Below are 20,931 nucleotides of genomic sequence, written 5' to 3'. Positions count from 1 at the left end.
ATTAGAGTTAGCAGTCAGAATCCGTTTAAAAGACAGAAGACGCGCTATTTACAAACTGATATGCTGTGTGTTGGATCCTTTTAGATACTTGCATCTATGTTCAGATTCAGTGAGTTAGAAACTCGTATCTTCTAAAAGCTGCGTTTGGACACTCCAGAGTGGAAGGGGGTAGAGGCTGTAATAACAAATATCTGGCTCCAAAACAAACACGGAGCTATCTAGCACAATGGTTGTCCATGTGTGCATTCAGCTTACAGACTTAAACTGACGTGCGTTTGCAGCACTTCACAAACCCTTTCTTTAGAGATCGTACAGTCATTTCCATCCCTATAGAGGCATATAAGAGTCAGCAGTAAGAATACGTTTAAAAGACACATAACCCGCTTCTTACAAACATATCTGCTCTGTGTTGGTTTTTTTTATAGGAAGCTGCATCTATGTTTCAATTCAGCGAGTTTGAAACAGGTTTCTTCTAAAAATTGCATTGGGACAGTCCGGAGTGGAAGGGAGCACAGGCTGGAATCAGAAATACGTGGCTCTAAAACAAAAACAGCTATGTAGCGGAATGTTTGCCAATGTGTGCATTGAACTTAAACGGATGTGTGTTTGCAGCTCTTCGGCAACCTTTTCTTTAGTTACGCTAGAAACAGTCATTTGTAGCCCTATAGTGGCATATGAGAGTTAGCAGTAAGAAGGCGTTTAAAACACAGAAGACCCGCTTCTTACAAACCCATCTGCTGTGTGTTGGTTCCTTTTAGGAAGTTGATTCTATGTTTACATTCAGCGAGTTAGAAACACGTTTCTTCTAAAAGCTGCGTTTGGACATTCCATAGTGGAAGGGACTACAGGCTGTAATGAGAAATAGCTGGCTCTAAAACAAAGACGGAACTATCTAGCAGAATGGTTGTCCATGTTAGCATTCAACTTACAGAGTTAAACCAATGTATGTTTTCAGCATTTCTGATCCCCTTTGTTTGGAGAATATAGAAACAGACATTTCCAGCCCTATAGTGCCATAGAAGAGTTGGCAGTCAGAATGCGTTTAAAACTCAGAAGACCCGCTATTTACAAACTGATCTGCTGTGTGTTGGTTCCTTTGAGATAGTTGCATCTATGTTCAGATTCAGCGAGTTAGAAACACGTTTCTTCTAAAAGCTGCGTTTGGATACTCCAGAGTGGAAGGGGATCGAAGTTTTAATGAGAAATATCTGGCTCCGAAACAAAAACGGAGCTGTGTAGCACAATGCTTGTCGATGTGTGCATTCACCTTACAGAATTAAACTGATGTGTGTTTGCAGCACTTCAGAGACCTTTTCTTTAGAGAATGTACATTCATTTCCAGCCCTATAGAGGCATCTAAGAGTCGGCAGTAAGAATGCGTTTAAAAGACACAAAACACGCTTCTTACAAAAGGATATGCTGTGTGTAGGTTTTTTTTTTTTTTTTTTTTATAGGAAGTTGCATCTATGTTTAAATTCAGCGAGTTAGAGAAAGGTTTCTTCTAAAAATTGCGTTTGGCCGTTACCGAGTGGAAGGGAGTACAGGCTGTAATCAGAAATACCTGGCTCTAAAATAAAAACTGAGCTATCTAGCGGAATGTTTGTCATCGTGTGCTTTCAACTCAAACTGGTGTGTGTTTGCAGCTATTCGGCAACCTTTTCTTTAGAGACTGTAGAAACAGTCATCTCTGGCCCTATATTGGCATGAAAGAGGTAGCAGTAAGAATGCGTTTAAAACACAGAAGACCCGCTTCTTACAAACCGATCTGCTGTGTGTTGGTTCCTTTGAGGAAGTTGATTCTATGTTTAGATTCGGCGAGTTAGAAACACGTTTCTTCTGAAAGCTGCGTTTGGACATTCCAGAGTGGAGGGGAGTACAGGCCGTAATGAGAAATATCTGGCTCTGCAATGAAAACGGAGCTATCTAGCAGAATGGTTGTCAACGTGTCCATTCAACTAACACTATTAAACCGATGTGTATTTGCAGCAGTTCAGAAACCCTTTCTTTAGCGAATGTAGAAACAGTCATTTCCAGCCCTCTAGTGTTACGTAAGAGTTAGCAGTAAGAATGCGTTTAAAACGCAGAAGACCCGCTACTTACAAACTGATCTTCTGTGTGTCGGTTCCTTTTAGATAGCTGCACAGATGCTTAGATTCAGCGAGTTAGAAACAAGTTTCTTCGAATAGCTGCGTTTGGACATTCCAGAGTGGAAGGGAGTCCAGGGTGTAATGAGAAATATCTGGCTCTAAAACAAAACGGAGCTATCTAGCAGAATGGTTCTCAATGTCTGCATTCACCTTACAGAGTTAAACTGATTTGTGTTTTCAGCACTTCAGACACCTTTCCTTTAGGGAATGTACAAACAGTCACATCCAGCCCTTTAGTGGCCTATAAGATTTAGCGGTAAGAATGCGTTTAAAACACAGAAAACCTGCTTCCTACAAACCGATCTGCTGTGTGTTGGTTCCGTTTAGGAAGTTGCATCCACGTTTAGATTGAGCGAGTTAGAAACACGTTTCTTCAAAGAGCTGCCTTTGGACATTCCAGAGTGGAAGGGAGTACAGGCTGTAATGAGAAATATCTGGCTCTAAAACAAAAACGGACCTATCGAGCAGAATCCTTGTCAAGGCGTCCATTCAACTTACAGACTTAAACTGATGTGTCTTGGCAGCAGTTTGGAAACCCTTTCTTTTGAGAATGTAAAACAGTCATTTCCAGCCCTACAGTAGCATATAAGAGTTAGCAGTAAGAATGCGTTTAAAACACAGAAGACCCGCTTCTTCCAAAGTGATCTGCGGTGTGTTGGTTCCATTTAGGGAGTCTCATCTATGTTTAGATTCATCGAGTTAGAAACACGTTTCTTCTAAACGTTGCGTTTGGATACTCCAGAGTGGAAGGGAGAACAGGCTGTAATGAGAAATATCTGGCTCTAAAAATCGGAGCTATCTAGCAGAGAAGTTGTCAATGTGTGCATTCAACTGACAGAGTTTAACTCATGTGTGTCTGCAGCAGTTCAGAAACCCTTTCTTTAGGGAACGTGTGTGGAAACAGTCATTTCCAGCCCTATAGTGGCATAGTAGAGTAAGCCGTGAGAATGCGTTGAAAACACAGAAGAGCCGCTTCTAACAAACTGATCTGCAGTGTGTTGGTTCCGTTTAGGAAGTTGCATCTATGTTTCGATTCAGCGAGTCAGAAACACGTTTCTTCTACAAGCTGCGTTTGGACTTTCCAGAGTGTAAGGGGGTACAGTTTGTAATGAGAAACGTCTGGCTCCAAAACGAAAACGGAGCTATCTAGAGCAGAAAGGCTGTCCATGTGTGCATTCACCTTACATAATTAAACCGATGTGTGTTTGCAGCAGTTCAGAAACCCTTTCTTTAGAGAATGTAGAAACAGTTATTTCCAGCCCTATAGTGGCATCTAAGAGTTAGTCGTAAGAAGGCGTTTAAAACAGAAAAGACCCTATTCTCACAAACCGATCTGCTGTGTGTTGGTTCCTTTTAGGAAGTTGCATCTATGTATAGATTCAGCGTGTTCGAAACACGTTACTTTTAAAAGCTGCGTTTGGATATTCCAGAGCGGAAGGGAGTACAGGCTGTAATGAGAAATAGCTGGCTCTTAAACAAAGCTGAACTATCTAGCGGAATGGGTGTCCATGTTAGCATTCAACTTACAGAGTTAAACTAATGTGTGTTTGCAGCGTTTCAGATCCCTAGGTTTGAAGAGTGTAGAAACAGTCATTTCCAGCCCTGTTGTGGAATATAAGAGTTAGCAGTCAGAATCCGTTTAAAAGACAGAAGACGCGCTATTTACAAACTGATCTGCTGTGTGTTGGATCCTTTTAGATACTTGCATCTATGTTCAGATTCAGTGAGTTAGAAACTCATATCTTCTAAAAGCTGCGTTTGGACACTCCAGAGTGGAAGGGGGTAGAGGCTGTAATAACAAATATCTGGCTCCAAAACAAACACGGAGCTATCTAGCACAATGGTTGTCCATGTGTGCATTCAGCTTACAGACTTAAACTGACGTGCGTTTGCAGCACTTCACAAACCCTTTCTTTAGAGATCGTACAGTCATTTCCATCCCTATAGAGGCATATAAGAGTCAGCAGTAAGAATACGTTTAAAAGACACATAACCCGCTTCTTACAAACATATCTGCTCTGTGTTGGTTTTTTTTATAGGAAGCTGCATCTATGTTTCAATTCAGCGAGTTTGAAACAGGTTTCTTCTAAAAATTGCATTGGGACAGTCCGGAGTGGAAGGGAGCACAGGCTGGAATCAGAAATACGTGGCTCTAAAACAAAAACAGCTATGTAGCGGAATGTTTGCCAATGTGTGCATTGAACTTAAACGGATGTGTGTTTGCAGCTCTTCGGCAACCTTTTCTTTAGTTACGCTAGAAACAGTCATTTGTAGCCCTATAGTGGCATATGAGAGTTAGCAGTAAGAAGGCGTTTAAAACACAGAAGACCCGCTTCTTACAAACCCATCTGCTGTGTGTTGGTTCCTTTTAGGAAGTTGATTCTATGTTTACATTCAGCGAGTTAGAAACACGTTTCTTCTAAAAGCTGCGTTTGGACATTCCATAGTGGAAGGGACTACAGGCTGTAATGAGAAATAGCTGGCTCTAAAACAAAGACGGAACTATCTAGCAGAATGGTTGTCCATGTTAGCATTCAACTTACAGAGTTAAACCAATGTATGTTTTCAGCATTTCTGATCCCCTTTGTTTGGAGAATATAGAAACAGACATTTCCAGCCCTATAGTGCCATAGAAGAGTTGGCAGTCAGAATGCGTTTAAAACTCAGAAGACCCGCTATTTACAAACTGATCTGCTGTGTGTTGGTTCCTTTGAGATAGTTGCATCTATGTTCAGATTCAGCGAGTTAGAAACACGTTTCTTCTAAAAGCTGCGTTTGGATACTCCAGAGTGGAAGGGGATCGAAGTTTTAATGAGAAATATCTGGCTCCGAAACAAAAACGGAGCTGTGTAGCACAATGCTTGTCGATGTGTGCATTCACCTTACAGAATTAAACTGATGTGTGTTTGCAGCACTTCAGAGACCTTTTCTTTAGAGAATGTACATTCATTTCCAGCCCTATAGAGGCATCTAAGAGTCGGCAGTAAGAATGCGTTTAAAAGACACAAAACACGCTTCTTACAAAAGGATATGCTGTGTGTAGGTTTTTTTTTTTTTTTTTTATAGGAAGTTGCATCTATGTTTAAATTCAGCGAGTTAGAGAAAGGTTTCTTCTAAAAATTGCGTTTGGCCGTTACCGAGTGGAAGGGAGTACAGGCTGTAATCAGAAATACCTGGCTCTAAAATAAAAACTGAGCTATCTAGCGGAATGTTTGTCATCGTGTGCTTTCAACTCAAACTGGTGTGTGTTTGCAGCTATTCGGCAACCTTTTCTTTAGAGACTGTAGAAACAGTCATCTCTGGCCCTATATTGGCATGAAAGAGGTAGCAGTAAGAATGCGTTTAAAACACAGAAGACCCGCTTCTTACAAACCGATCTGCTGTGTGTTGGTTCCTTTGAGGAAGTTGATTCTATGTTTAGATTCGGCGAGTTAGAAACACGTTTCTTCTGAAAGCTGCGTTTGGACATTCCAGAGTGGAGGGGAGTACAGGCCGTAATGAGAAATATCTGGCTCTGCAACGAAAACGGAGCTATCTAGCAGAATGGTTGTCAACGTGTCCATTCAACTAACACTATTAAACCGATGTGTATTTGCAGCAGTTCAGAAACCCTTTCTTTAGCGAATGTAGAAACAGTCATTTCCAGCCCTCTAGTGTTACGTAAGAGTTAGCAGTAAGAATGCGTTTAAAACGCAGAAGACCCGCTACTTACAAACTGATCTTCTGTGTGTCGGTTCCTTTTAGATAGCTGCACAGATGCTTAGATTCAGCGAGTTAGAAACAAGTTTCTTCGAATAGCTGCGTTTGGACATTCCAGAGTGGAAGGGAGTCCAGGGTGTAATGAGAAATATCTGGCTCTAAAACAAAACGGAGCTATCTAGCAGAATGGTTCTCAATGTCTGCATTCACCTTACAGAGTTAAACTGATTTGTGTTTTCAGCACTTCAGACACCTTTCCTTTAGGGAATGTACAAACAGTCACATCCAGCCCTTTAGTGGCCTATAAGATTTAGCGGTAAGAATGCGTTTAAAACACAGAAAACCTGCTTCCTACAAACCGATCTGCTGTGTGTTGGTTCCGTTTAGGAAGTTGCATCCACGTTTAGATTGAGCGAGTTAGAAACACGTTTCTTCAAAGAGCTGCCTTTGGACATTCCAGAGTGGAAGGGAGTACAGGCTGTAATGAGAAATATCTGGCTCTAAAACAAAAACGGACCTATCGAGCAGAATCCTTGTCAAGGCGTCCATTCAACTTACAGACTTAAACTGATGTGTCTTGGCAGCAGTTTGGAAACCCTTTCTTTTGAGAATGTAAAACAGTCATTTCCAGCCCTACAGTAGCATATAAGAGTTAGCAGTAAGAATGCGTTTAAAACACAGAAGACCCGCTTCTTCCAAAGTGATCTGCGGTGTGTTGGTTCCATTTAGGGAGTCTCATCTATGTTTAGATTCATCGAGTTAGAAACACGTTTCTTCTAAACGTTGCGTTTGGATACTCCAGAGTGGAAGGGAGAACAGGCTGTAATGAGAAATATCTGGCTCTAAAACAAAATCGGAGCTATCTAGCAGAGAAGTTGTCAATGTGTGCATTCAACTGACAGAGTTTAACTCATGTGTGTCTGCAGCAGTTCAGAAACCCTTTCTTTAGGGAACGTGTGTGGAAACAGTCATTTCCAGCCCTATAGTGGCATAGTAGAGTAAGCCGTGAGAATGCGTTGAAAACACAGAAGAGCCGCTTCTAACAAACTGATCTGCAGTGTGTTGGTTCCGTTTAGGAAGTTGCATCTATGTTTCGATTCAGCGAGTCAGAAACACGTTTCTTCTACAAGCTGCGTTTGGACTTTCCAGAGTGTAAGGGGGTACAGTTTGTAATGAGAAACGTCTGGCTCCAAAACGAAAACGGAGCTATCTAGAGCAGAAAGGCTGTCCATGTGTGCATTCACCTTACATAATTAAACCGATGTGTGTTTGCAGCAGTTCAGAAACCCTTTCTTTAGAGAATGTAGAAACAGTTATTTCCAGCCCTATAGTGGCATCTAAGAGTTAGTCGTAAGAAGGCGTTTAAAACAGAAAAGACCCTATTCTCACAAACCGATCTGCTGTGTGTTGGTTCCTTTTAGGAAGTTGCATCTATGTATAGATTCAGCGTGTTCGAAACACGTTACTTTTAAAAGCTGCGTTTGGATATTCCAGAGCGGAAGGGAGTACAGGCTGTAATGAGAAATAGCTGGCTCTTAAACAAAGCTGAACTATCTAGCGGAATGGTGTCCATGTTAGCATTCAACTTACAGAGTTAAACTAATGTGTGTTTGCAGCGTTTCAGATCCCTAGGTTTGAAGAGTGTAGAAACAGTCATTTCCAGCCCTGTTGTGGAATATTAGAGTTAGCAGTCAGAATCCGTTTAAAAGACAGAAGACGCGCTATTTACAAACTGATCTGCTGTGTGTTGGATCCTTTTAGATAGTTGCATCTATGTTCAGATTCAGCGAGTTAGAAACTCGTTTCTTCTAAAAGCTGCGTTTGGACACTCCAGAGTGGAAGGGGGTAGAGGCTGTAATAACAAATATCTGGCTCCAAAACAAACACGGAGCTATCTAGCACAATGGTTGTCCATGTGTGCATTCAGCTTACAGACTTAAACTGACGTGCGTTTGCAGCACTTCACAAACCCTTTCTTTAGAGAACGTACAGTCATTTCCATCCCTATAGAGGCATATAAGAGTCAGCAGTAAGAATACGTTTAAAAGACACATAACCCGCTTCTTACAAACGGATCTGCTGTGTGTTGGTTTTTTTTTATAGGAAGCTGCATCTATGTTTCAATTCAGCGAGTTAGAAACAGGTTTCTTCTAAAAATTGCGTTGGGACAGTCCCGAGTGGAAGGGAGCACAGGCTGGAATCAGAAATACCTGGCTCTAAAACAAAAACAGCTATGTAGCGGAATGTTTGCCAATGTGTGCATTCAACTTAAACGGATGTGTGTTTGCAGCTCTTCGGCAACCTTTTCTTTAGTTACGCTAGAAACAGTCATTTGTAGCCCTATAGTGGCATATGAGAGTTAGCAGTAAGAAGGCGTTTAAAACACAGAAGACCCGCTTCTTACAAACCCATCTGCTGTGTGTTGGTTCCTTTTAGGAAGTTGATTCTATGTTTACATTCAGCGAGTTAGAAACACGTTTCTTCTAAAAGCTGCGTTTGGACATTCCATAGTGGAAGGGACTACAGGCTGTAATGAGAAATAGCTGGCTCTAAAACAAAGACGGAACTATCTAGCAGAATGGTTGTCCATGTTAGCATTCAACTTACAGAGTTAAACCAATGTATGTTTTCAGCATTTCTGATCCCCTTTGTTTGGAGAATATAGAAACAGACATTTCCAGCCCTATAGTGCCATAGAAGAGTTGGCAGTCAGAATGCGTTTAAAACTCAGAAGACCCGCTATTTACAAACTGATCTGCTGTGTGTTGGTTCCTTTGAGATAGTTGCATCTATGTTCAGATTCAGCGAGTTAGAAACACGTTTCTTCTAAAAGCTGCGTTTGGATACTCCAGAGTGGAAGGGGATCGAAGTTTTAATGAGAAATATCTGGCTCCGAAACAAAAACGGAGCTGTGTAGCACAATGCTTGTCGATGTGTGCATTCACCTTACAGAATTAAACTGATGTGTGTTTGCAGCACTTCAGAGACCTTTTCTTTAGAGAATGTACATTCATTTCCAGCCCTATAGAGGCATCTAAGAGTCGGCAGTAAGAATGCGTTTAAAAGACACAAAACACGCTTCTTACAAAAGGATATGCTGTGTGTAGGTTTTTTTTTTTTTTTAATAGGAAGTTGCATCTATGTTTAAATTCAGCGAGTTAGAGAAAGGTTTCTTCTAAAAATTGCGTTTGGCCGTTACCGAGTGGAAGGGAGTACAGGCTGTAATCAGAAATACCTGGCTCTAAAATAAAAACTGAGCTATCTAGCGGAATGTTTGTCATCGTGTGCTTTCAACTCAAACTGGTGTGTGTTTGCAGCTATTCGGCAACCTTTTCTTTAGAGACTGTAGAAACAGTCATCTCTGGCCCTATATTGGCATGAAAGAGGTAGCAGTAAGAATGCGTTTAAAACACAGAAGACCCGCTTCTTACAAACCGATCTGCTGTGTGTTGGTTCCTTTGAGGAAGTTGATTCTATGTTTAGATTCGGCGAGTTAGAAACACGTTTCTTCTGAAAGCTGCGTTTGGACATTCCAGAGTGGAGGGGAGTACAGGCCGTAATGAGAAATATCTGGCTCTGCAACGAAAACGGAGCTATCTAGCAGAATGGTTGTCAACGTGTCCATTCAACTAACACTATTAAACCGATGTGTATTTGCAGCAGTTCAGAAACCCTTTCTTTAGCGAATGTAGAAACAGTCATTTCCAGCCCTCTAGTGTTACGTAAGAGTTAGCAGTAAGAATGCGTTTAAAACGCAGAAGACCCGCTACTTACAAACTGATCTTCTGTGTGTCGGTTCCTTTTAGATAGCTGCACAGATGCTTAGATTCAGCGAGTTAGAAACAAGTTTCTTCGAATAGCTGCGTTTGGACATTCCAGAGTGGAAGGGAGTCCAGGGTGTAATGAGAAATATCTGGCTCTAAAACAAAACGGAGCTATCTAGCAGAATGGTTCTCAATGTCTGCATTCACCTTACAGAGTTAAACTGATTTGTGTTTTCAGCACTTCAGACACCTTTCCTTTAGGGAATGTACAAACAGTCACATCCAGCCCTTTAGTGGCCTATAAGATTTAGCGGTAAGAATGCGTTTAAAACACAGAAAACCTGCTTCCTACAAACCGATCTGCTGTGTGTTGGTTCCGTTTAGGAAGTTGCATCCACGTTTAGATTGAGCGAGTTAGAAACACGTTTCTTCAAAGAGCTGCCTTTGGACATTCCAGAGTGGAAGGGAGTACAGGCTGTAATGAGAAATATCTGGCTCTAAAACAAAAACGGACCTATCGAGCAGAATCCTTGTCAAGGCGTCCATTCAACTTACAGACTTAAACTGATGTGTCTTGGCAGCAGTTTGGAAACCCTTTCTTTTGAGAATGTAAAACAGTCATTTCCAGCCCTACAGTAGCATATAAGAGTTAGCAGTAAGAATGCGTTTAAAACACAGAAGACCCGCTTCTTCCAAAGTGATCTGCGGTGTGTTGGTTCCATTTAGGGAGTCTCATCTATGTTTAGATTCATCGAGTTAGAAACACGTTTCTTCTAAACGTTGCGTTTGGATACTCCAGAGTGGAAGGGAGAACAGGCTGTAATGAGAAATATCTGGCTCTAAAACAAAATCGGAGCTATCTAGCAGAGAAGTTGTCAATGTGTGCATTCAACTGACAGAGTTTAACTCATGTGTGTCTGCAGCAGTTCAGAAACCCTTTCTTTAGGGAACGTGTGTGGAAACAGTCATTTCCAGCCCTATAGTGGCATAGTAGAGTAAGCCGTGAGAATGCGTTGAAAACACAGAAGAGCCGCTTCTAACAAACTGATCTGCAGTGTGTTGGTTCCGTTTAGGAAGTTGCATCTATGTTTCGATTCAGCGAGTCAGAAACACGTTTCTTCTACAAGCTGCGTTTGGACTTTCCAGAGTGTAAGGGGGTACAGTTTGTAATGAGAAACGTCTGGCTCCAAAACGAAAACGGAGCTATCTAGAGCAGAAAGGCTGTCCATGTGTGCATTCACCTTACATAATTAAACCGATGTGTGTTTGCAGCAGTTCAGAAACCCTTTCTTTAGAGAATGTAGAAACAGTTATTTCCAGCCCTATAGTGGCATCTAAGAGTTAGTCGTAAGAAGGCGTTTAAAACAGAAAAGACCCTATTCTCACAAACCGATCTGCTGTGTGTTGGTTCCTTTTAGGAAGTTGCATCTATGTATAGATTCAGCGTGTTCGAAACACGTTACTTTTAAAAGCTGCGTTTGGATATTCCAGAGCGGAAGGGAGTACAGGCTGTAATGAGAAATAGCTGGCTCTTAAACAAAGCTGAACTATCTAGCGGAATGGGTGTCCATGTTAGCATTCAACTTACAGAGTTAAACTAATGTGTGTTTGCAGCGTTTCAGATCCCTAGGTTTGAAGAGTGTAGAAACAGTCATTTCCAGCCCTGTTGTGGAATATTAGAGTTAGCAGTCAGAATCCGTTTAAAAGACAGAAGACGCGCTATTTACAAACTGATCTGCTGTGTGTTGGATCCTTTTAGATAGTTGCATCTATGTTCAGATTCAGCGAGTTAGAAACTCGTTTCTTCTAAAAGCTGCGTTTGGACACTCCAGAGTGGAAGGGGGTAGAAGCTGTAATGACAAATATCTGGCTCCAAAACAAACACGGAGCTATCTAGCACAATGGTTGTCCATGTGTGCATTCAGCTTACAGACTTAAACTGACGTGCGTTTGCAGCACTTCACAAACCCTTTCTTTAGAGAACGTACAGTCATTTCCATCCCTATAGAGGCATATAAGAGTCAGCAGTAAGAATACGTTTAAAAGACACATAACCCGCTTCTTACAAACGGATCTGCTGTGTGTTGGTTTTTTTTTATAGGAAGCTGCATCTATGTTTCAATTCAGCGAGTTAGAAACAGGTTTCTTCTAAAAATTGCGTTGGGACAGTCCCGAGTGGAAGGGAGCACAGGCTGGAATCAGAAATACCTGGCTCTAAAACAAAAACAGCTATGTAGCGGAATGTTTGCCAATGTGTGCATTCAACTTAAACGGATGTGTGTTTGCAGCTATTCGGCAACCTTTTCTTTAGTTACGCTAGAAACAGTCATTTGTAGCCCTATAGTGGCATATGAGAGTTAGCAGTAAGAAGGCGTTTAAAACACAGAAGACCCGCTTCTTACAAACCCATCTGCTGTGTGTTGGTTCCTTTTAGGAAGTTGATTCTATGTTTACATTCAGCGAGTTAGAAACACGTTTCTTCTAAAAGCTGCGTTTGGACATTCCATAGTGGAAGGGACTACAGGCTGTAATGAGAAATAGCTGGCTCTAAAACAAAGACGGAACTATCTAGCAGAATGGTTGTCCATGTTAGCATTCAACTTACAGAGTTAAACCAATGTATGTTTTCAGCATTTCTGATCCCCTTTGTTTGGAGAATATAGAAACAGACATTTCCAGCCCTATAGTGCCATAGAAGAGTTGGCAGTCAGAATGCGTTTAAAACTCAGAAGACCCGCTATTTACAAACTGATCTGCTGTGTGTTGGTTCCTTTGAGATAGTTGCATCTATGTTCAGATTCAGCGAGTTAGAAACACGTTTCTTCTAAAAGCTGCGTTTGGATACTCCAGAGTGGAAGGGGATCGAAGTTTTAATGAGAAATATCTGGCTCCGAAACAAAAACGGAGCTGTGTAGCACAATGCTTGTCGATGTGTGCATTCACCTTACAGAATTAAACTGATGTGTGTTTGCAGCACTTCAGAGACCTTTTCTTTAGAGAATGTACATTCATTTCCAGCCCTATAGAGGCATCTAAGAGTCGGCAGTAAGAATGCGTTTAAAAGACACAAAACACGCTTCTTACAAAAGGATATGCTGTGTGTAGGTTTTTTTTTTTTTTTAATAGGAAGTTGCATCTATGTTTAAATTCAGCGAGTTAGAGAAAGGTTTCTTCTAAAAATTGCGTTTGGCCGTTACCGAGTGGAAGGGAGTACAGGCTGTAATCAGAAATACCTGGCTCTAAAATAAAAACTGAGCTATCTAGCGGAATGTTTGTCATCGTGTGCTTTCAACTCAAACTGGTGTGTGTTTGCAGCTATTCGGCAACCTTTTCTTTAGAGACTGTAGAAACAGTCATCTCTGGCCCTATATTGGCATGAAAGAGGTAGCAGTAAGAATGCGTTTAAAACACAGAAGACCCGCTTCTTACAAACCGATCTGCTGTGTGTTGGTTCCTTTGAGGAAGTTGATTCTATGTTTAGATTCGGCGAGTTAGAAACACGTTTCTTCTGAAAGCTGCGTTTGGACATTCCAGAGTGGAGGGGAGTACAGGCCGTAATGAGAAATATCTGGCTCTGCAACGAAAACGGAGCTATCTAGCAGAATGGTTGTCAACGTGTCCATTCAACTAACACTATTAAACCGATGTGTATTTGCAGCAGTTCAGAAACCCTTTCTTTAGCGAATGTAGAAACAGTCATTTCCAGCCCTCTAGTGTTACGTAAGAGTTAGCAGTAAGAATGCGTTTAAAACGCAGAAGACCCGCTACTTACAAACTGATCTTCTGTGTGTCGGTTCCTTTTAGATAGCTGCACAGATGCTTAGATTCAGCGAGTTAGAAACAAGTTTCTTCGAATAGCTGCGTTTGGACATTCCAGAGTGGAAGGGAGTCCAGGGTGTAATGAGAAATATCTGGCTCTAAAACAAAACGGAGCTATCTAGCAGAATGGTTCTCAATGTCTGCATTCACCTTACAGAGTTAAACTGATTTGTGTTTTCAGCACTTCAGACACCTTTCCTTTAGGGAATGTACAAACAGTCACATCCAGCCCTTTAGTGGCCTATAAGATTTAGCGGTAAGAATGCGTTTAAAACACAGAAAACCTGCTTCCTACAAACCGATCTGCTGTGTGTTGGTTCCGTTTAGGAAGTTGCATCCACGTTTAGATTGAGCGAGTTAGAAACACGTTTCTTCAAAGAGCTGCCTTTGGACATTCCAGAGTGGAAGGGAGTACAGGCTGTAATGAGAAATATCTGGCTCTAAAACAAAAACGGACCTATCGAGCAGAATCCTTGTCAAGGCGTCCATTCAACTTACAGACTTAAACTGATGTGTCTTGGCAGCAGTTTGGAAACCCTTTCTTTTGAGAATGTAAAACAGTCATTTCCAGCCCTACAGTAGCATATAAGAGTTAGCAGTAAGAATGCATTTAAAACACAGAAGACCCGCTTCTTCCAAAGTGATCTGCGGTGTGTTGGTTCCATTTAGGGAGTCTCATCTATGTTTAGATTCATCGAGTTAGAAACACGTTTCTTCTAAACGTTGCGTTTGGATACTCCAGAGTGGAAGGGAGAACAGGCTGTAATGAGAAATATCTGGCTCTAAAACAAAATCGGAGCTATCTAGCAGAGAAGTTGTCAATGTGTGCATTCAACTGACAGAGTTTAACTCATGTGTGTCTGCAGCAGTTCAGAAACCCTTTCTTTAGGGAACGTGTGTGGAAACAGTCATTTCCAGCCCTATAGTGGCATATTAGAGTAAGCCGTGAGAATGCGTTGAAAACACAGAAGAGCCGCTTCTAACAAACTGATCTGCAGTGTGTTGGTTCCGTTTAGGAAGTTGCATCTATGTTTCGATTCAGCGAGTCAGAAACACGTTTCTTCTACAAGCTGCGTTTGGACTTTCCAGAGTGTAAGGGGGTACAGTTTGTAATGAGAAACGTCTGGCTCCAAAACGAAAACGGAGCTATCTAGAGCAGAAAGGCTGTCCATGTGTGCATTCACCTTACATAATTAAACCGATGTGTGTTTGCAGCAGTTCAGAAACCCTTTCTTTAGAGAATGTAGAAACAGTTATTTCCAGCCCTATAGTGGCATCTAAGAGTTAGTCGTAAGAAGGCGTTTAAAACAGAAAAGACCCTATTCTCACAAACCGATCTGCTGTGTGTTGGTTCCTTTTAGGAAGTTGCATCTATGTATAGATTCAGCGTGTTCGAAACACGTTACTTTTAAAAGCTGCGTTTGGATATTCCAGAGCGGAAGGGAGTACAGGCTGTAATGAGAAATAGCTGGCTCTTAAACAAAGCTGAACTATCTAGCGGAATGGGTGTCCATGTTAGCATTCAACTTACAGAGTTAAACTAATGTGTGTTTGCAGCGTTTCAGATCCCTAGGTTTGAAGAGTGTAGAAACAGTCATTTCCAGCCCTGTTGTGGAATATTAGAGTTAGCAGTCAGAATCCGTTTAAAAGACAGAAGACGCGCTATTTACAAACTGATCTGCTGTGTGTTGGATCCTTTTAGATACTTGCATCTATGTTCAGATTCAGCGAGTTAGAAACTCGTTTCTTCTAAAAGCTGCGTTTGGACACTCCAGAGTGGAAGGGGGTAGAAGCTGTAATGACAAATATCTGGCTCCAAAACAAACACGGAGCTATCTAGCACAATGGTTGTCCATGTGTGCATTCAGCTTACAGACTTAAACTGACGTGCGTTTGCAGCACTTCACAAACCCTTTCTTTAGAGAACGTACAGTCATTTCCATCCCTATAGAGGCATATAAGAGTCAGCAGTAAGAATACGTTTAAAAGACACATAACCCGCTTCTTACAAACGGATCTGCTGTGTGTTGGTTTTTTTTTATAGGAAGCTGCATCTATGTTTCAATTCAGCGAGTTAGAAACAGGTTTCTTCTAAAAATTGCGTTGGGACAGTCCCGAGTGGAAGGGAGCACAGGCTGGAATCAGAAATACCTGGCTCTAAAACAAAAACAGCTATGTAGCGGAATGTTTGCCAATGTGTGCATTCAACTTAAACGGATGTGTGTTTGCAGCTATTCGGCAACCTTTTCTTTAGTTACGCTAGAAACAGTCATTTGTAGCCCTATAGTGGCATATGAGAGTTAGCAGTAAGAAGGCGTTTAAAACACAGAAGACCCGCTTCTTACAAACCCATCTGCTGTGTGTTGGTTCCTTTTAGGAAGTTGATTCTATGTTTACATTCAGCGAGTTAGAAACACGTTTCTTCTAAAAGCTGCGTTTGGACATTCCATAGTGGAAGGGACTACAGGCTGTAATGAGAAATAGCTGGCTCTAAAACAAAGACGGAACTATCTAGCAGAATGGTTGTCCATGTTAGCATTCAACTTACAGAGTTAAACCAATGTATGTTTTCAGCATTTCTGATCCCCTTTGTTTGGAGAATATAGAAACAGACATTTCCAGCCCTATAGTGCCATAGAAGAGTTGGCAGTCAGAATGCATTTAAAACTCAGAAGACCCGCTATTTACAAACTGATCTGCTGTGTGTTGGTTCCTTTGAGATAGTTGCATCTATGTTCAGATTCAGCGAGTTAGAAACACGTTTCTTCTAAAAGCTGCGTTTGGATACTCCAGAGTGGAAGGGGATCGAAGTTTTAATGAGAAATATCTGGCTCCGAAACAAAAACGGAGCTGTGTAGCACAATGCTTGTCGATGTGTGCATTCACCTTACAGAATTAAACTGATGTGTGTTTGCAGCACTTCAGAGACCTTTTCTTTAGAGAATGTACATTCATTTCCAGCCCTATAGAGGCATCTAAGAGTCGGCAGTAAGAATGCGTTTAAAAGACACAAAACACGCTTCTTACAAAAGGATATGCTGTGTGTAGGTTTTTTTTTTTTTTTTTATAGGAAGTTGCATCTATGTTTAAATTCAGCGAGTTAGAGAAAGGTTTCTTCTAAAAATTGCGTTTGGCCGTTACCGAGTGGAAGGGAGTACAGGCTGTAATCAGAAATACCTGGCTCTAAAATAAAAACTGAGCTATCTAGCGGAATGTTTGTCATCGTGTGCTTTCAACTCAAACTGGTGTGTGTTTGCAGCTATTCGGCAACCTTTTCTTTAGAGACTGTAGAAACAGTCATCTCTGGCCCTATATTGGCATGAAAGAGGTAGCAGTAAGAATGCGTTTAAAACACAGAAGACCCGCTTCTTACAAACCGATCTGCTGTGTGTTGGTTCCTTTGAGGAAGTTGATTCTATGTTTAGATTCGGCGAGTTAGAAACACGTTTCTTCTGAAAGCTGCGTTTGGACATTCCAGAGTGGAGGGGAGTACAGGCCGTAATGAGAAATATCTGGCTCTGCAACGAAAACGGAGCTATCTAGCAGAATGGTTGTCAACGTGTCCATTCAACTAACACTATTAAACCGATGTGTATTTGCAGCAGTTCAGAAACCCTTTCTTTAGCGAATGTAGAAACAGTCATTTCCAGCCCTCTAGTGTTACGTAAGAGTTAGCAGTAAGAATGCGTTTAAAACGCAGAAGACCCGCTACTTACAAACTGATCTTCTGTGTGTCGGTTCCTTTTAGATAGCTGCACAGATGCTTAGATTCAGCGAGTTAGAAACAAGTTTCTTCGAATAGCTGCGTTTGGACATTCCAGAGTGGAAGGGAGTCCAGGGTGTAATGAGAAATATCTGGCTCTAAAACAAAATGGAGCTATCTAGCAGAATGGTTCTCAATGTCTGCATTCACCTTACAGAGTTAAACTGATTTGTGTTTTCAGCACTTCAGACACCTTTCCTTTAGGGAATGTACAAACAGTCACATCCAGCCCTTTAGTGGCCTATAAGATTTAGCGGTAAGAATGCGTTTAAAACACAGAAAACCTGCTTCCTACAAACCGATCTGTTGTGTGTTGGTTCCGTTTAGGAAGTTGCATCCACGTTTAGATTGAGCGAGTTAGAAACACGTTTCTTCAAAGAGCTGCCTTTGGACATTCCAGAGTGGAAGGGAGTACAGGCTGTAATGAGAAATATCTGGCTCTAAAACAAAAACGGACCTATCGAGCAGAATCCTTGTCAAGGCGTCCATTCAACTTACAGACTTAAACTGATGTGTCTTGGCAGCAGTTTGGAAACCCTTTCTTTTGAGAATGTAAAACAGTCATTTCCAGCCCTACAGTAGCATATAAGAGTTAGCAGTAAGAATGCGTTTAAAACACAGAAGACCCGCTTCTTCCAAAGTGATCTGCGGTGTGTTGGTTCCATTTAGGGAGTCTCATCTATGTTTAGATTCATCGAGTTAGAAACACGTTTCTTCTAAACGTTGCGTTTGGATACTCCAGAGTGGAAGGGAGAACAGGCTGTAATGAGAAATATCTGGCTCTAAAAATCGGAGCTATCTAGCAGAGAAGTTGTCAATGTGTGCATTCAACTGACAGAGTTTAACTCATGTGTGTCTGCAGCAGTTCAGAAACCCTTTCTTTAGGGAACGTGTGTGGAAACAGTCATTTCCAGCCCTATAGTGGCATAGTAGAGTAAGCCGTGAGAATGCGTTGAAAACACAGAAGAGCCGCTTCTAACAAACTGATCTGCAGTGTGTTGGTTCCGTTTAGGAAGTTGCATCTATGTTTCGATTCAGCGAGTCAGAAACACGTTTCTTCTACAAGCTGCGTTTGGACTTTCCAGAGTGTAAGGGGGTACAGTTTGTAATGAGAAACGTCTGGCTCCAAAACGAAAACGGAGCTATCTAGAGCAGAAAGGCTGTCCATGTGTGCATTCACCTTACATAATTAAACCGATGTGTGTTTGCAGCAGTTCAGAAACCCTTTCTTTAGAGAATGTAGAAACAGTTATTTCCAGCCCTATAGTGGCATCTAAGAGTTAGTCGTAAGAAGGCGTTTAAAACAGAAAAGACCCTATTCTCACAAACCGATCTGCTGTGTGTTGGTTCCTTTTAGGAAGTTGCATCTATGTATAGATTCAGCGTGTTCGAAACACGTTACTTTTAAAAGCTGCGTTTGGATATTCCAGAGCGGAAGGGAGTACAGGCTGTAATGAGAAATAGCTGGCTCTTAAACAAAGCTGAACTATCTAGCGGAATGGGTGTCCATGTTAGCATTCAACTTACAGAGTTAAACTAATGTGTGTTTGCAGCGTTTCAGATCCCTAGGTTTGAAGAGTGTAGAAACAGTCATTTCCAGCCCTGTTGTGGAATATAAGAGTTAGCAGTCAGAATCCGTTTAAAAGACAGAAGACGCGCTATTTACAAACTGATCTGCTGTGTGTTGGATCCTTTTAGATACTTGCATCTATGTTCAGATTCAGTGAGTTAGAAACTCATATCTTCTAAAAGCTGCGTTTGGACACTCCAGAGTGGAAGGGGGTAGAGGCTGTAATAACAAATATCTGGCTCCAAAACAAACACGGAGCTATCTAGCACAATGGTTGTCCATGTGTGCATTCAGCTTACAGACTTAAACTGACGTGCGTTTGCAGCACTTCACAAACCCTTTCTTTAGAGATCGTACAGTCATTTCCATCCCTATAGAGGCATATAAGAGTCAGCAGTAAGAATACGTTTAAAAGACACATAACCCGCTTCTTACAAACATATCTGCTCTGTGTTGGTTTTTTTTATAGGAAGCTGCATCTATGTTTCAATTCAGCGAGTTTGAAACAGGTTTCTTCTAAAAATTGCATTGGGACAGTCCGGAGTGGAAGGGAGCACAGGCTGGAATCAGAAATACGTGGCTCTAAAACAAAAACAGCTATGTAGCGGAATGTTTGCCAATGTGTGCATTGAACTTAAACGGATGTGTGTTTGCAGCTCTTCGGCAACCTTTTCTTTAGTTACGCTAGAAACAGTCATTTGTAGCCCTATAGTGGCATATGAGAGTTAGCAGTAAGAAGGCGTTTAAAACACAGAAGACCCGCTTCTTACAAACCCATCTGCTGTGTGTTGGTTCCTTTTAGGAAGTTGATTCTATGTTTACATTCAGCGAGTTAGAAACACGTTTCTTCTAAAAGCTGCGTTTGGACATTCCATAGTGGAAGGGACTACAGGCTGTAATGAGAAATAGCTGGCTCTAAAACAAAGACGGAACTATCTAGCAGAATGGTTGTCCATGTTAGCATTCAACTTACAGAGTTAAACCAATGTATGTTTTCAGCATTTCTGATCCCCTTTGTTTGGAGAATATAGAAACAGACATTTCCAGCCCTATAGTGCCATAGAAGAGTTGGCAGTCAGAATGCGTTTAAAACTCAGAAGACCCGCTATTTACAAACTGATCTGCTGTGTGTTGGTTCCTTTGAGATAGTTGCATCTATGTTCAGATTCAGCGAGTTAGAAACACGTTTCTTCTAAAAGCTGCGTTTGGATACTCCAGAGTGGAAGGGGATCGAAGTTTTAATGAGAAATATCTGGCTCCGAAACAAAAACGGAGCTGTGTAGCACAATGCTTGTCGATGTGTGCATTCACCTTACAGAATTAAACTGATGTGTGTTTGCAGCACTTCAGAGACCTTTTCTTTAGAGAATGTACATTCATTTCCAGCCCTATAGAGGCATCTAAGAGTCGGCAGTAAGAATGCGTTTAAAAGACACAAAACACGCTTCTTACAAAAGGATATGCTGTGTGTAGGTTTTTTTTTTTTTTTTTTTTTATAGGAAGTTGCATCTATGTTTAAATTCAGCGAGTTAGAGAAAGGTTTCTTCTAAAAATTGCGTTTGGCCGTTACCGAGTGGAAGGGAGTACAGGCTGTAATCAGAAATACCTGGCTCTAAAATAAAAACTGAGCTATCTAGCGGAATGTTTGTCATCGTGTGCTTTCAACTCAAACTGGTGTGTGTTTGCAGCTATTCGGCAACCTTTTCTTTAGAGACTGTAGAAACAGTCATCTCTGGCCCTATATTGGCATGAAAGAGGTAGCAGTAAGAATGCGTTTAAAACACAGAAGACCCGCTTCTTACAAACCGATCTGCTGTGTGTTGGTTCCTTTGAGGAAGTTGATTCTATGTTTAGATTCGGCGAGTTAGAAACACGTTTCTTCTGAAAGCTGCGTTTGGACATTCCAGAGTGGAGGGGAGTACAGGCCGTAATGAGAAATATCTGGCTCTGCAACGAAAACGGAGCTATCTAGCAGAATGGTTGTCAACGTGTCCATTCAACTAACACTATTAAACCGATGTGTATTTGCAGCAGTTCAGAAACCCTTTCTTTAGCGAATGTAGAAACAGTCATTTCCAGCCCTCTAGTGTTACGTAAGAGTTAGCAGTAAGAATGCGTTTAAAACGCAGAAGACCCGCTACTTACAAACTGATCTTCTGTGTGTCGGTT

Source organism: Saimiri boliviensis, chromosome Y (assembly GCF_048565385.1).
Source record: "Saimiri boliviensis isolate mSaiBol1 chromosome Y, mSaiBol1.pri, whole genome shotgun sequence".
Classification (NCBI taxonomy): Eukaryota; Metazoa; Chordata; class Mammalia; order Primates; family Cebidae; genus Saimiri; species Saimiri boliviensis.
Note: the sequence above shows the minus strand (reverse complement) of the source record.